General features: G+C 48.6%; 1 pseudogene; it reads left to right on the top strand.

Moving 5' to 3' along the window:
• Positions 1-309: 309 nt before the first annotated feature.
• On the top strand, positions 310-462 carry LOC113408353 (annotated as a pseudogene).
• Positions 463-636: the final 174 nt, after the last annotated feature.

Here is a 636-nt window from a genome sequence, read left to right as displayed (position 1 = left end):
TCCACAGCCAGGATCTCGATGCCACATGCCGTCCTACCAGGCAAAGAGATGTCGTAGCCAGCATGTCCAGCCCCGCCCCAGGAGCGCCTTCACCTCCTCAAGCTTTTCTGCCAGACCGAGAGGAGCCACCCCGCGAGTCTGCAGACAGAACAGAGGGTGAGGCAGGGGAAGACGACTGCATCTAACTCTGATCCCCACTGACGCTCCGGCTTCCCCAGAGCCACAGCACGTAAGGGAGGACCAGTCGCCAGCCTGACCCTAGCTGTACAGTACCTTCCTTCTGACCTTGTTTAAAATCAAATTTACACATTCGCTTTAATAATTTTAAATGTGTTATCAGTTTAATATCTGATACGTCCTCTGAGGACTGTATATTAAATGGATTTTTGGAACAGGAGCTTGCTCCATCCACTCCACGCATTGACCTGGTATTGCAGTACCTCCAGGAATAGTGCACCTCCCCTCGGAGAGCATTGTGGTTATAAAAAAGAGAAACTAATTTCTCTAACCAGGTTGATTTTTGTATAGTTTCTTTTAATCGGAGCCTACACTGAAACCCAATATTTTAAAAATGTCAGTGCACTAGACCCACCCACGGACAAAGGGGCTCTTGCTGCTACATACATGTTGAGGCAA

Source organism: Terrapene carolina, unplaced genomic scaffold (genome assembly GCF_002925995.2).
Source record: "Terrapene carolina triunguis isolate 2854851 unplaced genomic scaffold, T_m_triunguis-2.0 Scaffold9938, whole genome shotgun sequence".
Lineage (NCBI taxonomy): Eukaryota > Metazoa > Chordata > Testudines > Emydidae > Terrapene > Terrapene triunguis.
The sequence above is the reverse complement of the archived record's forward strand: the minus strand, read 5'-3'. Positions and strand labels throughout refer to the sequence as shown.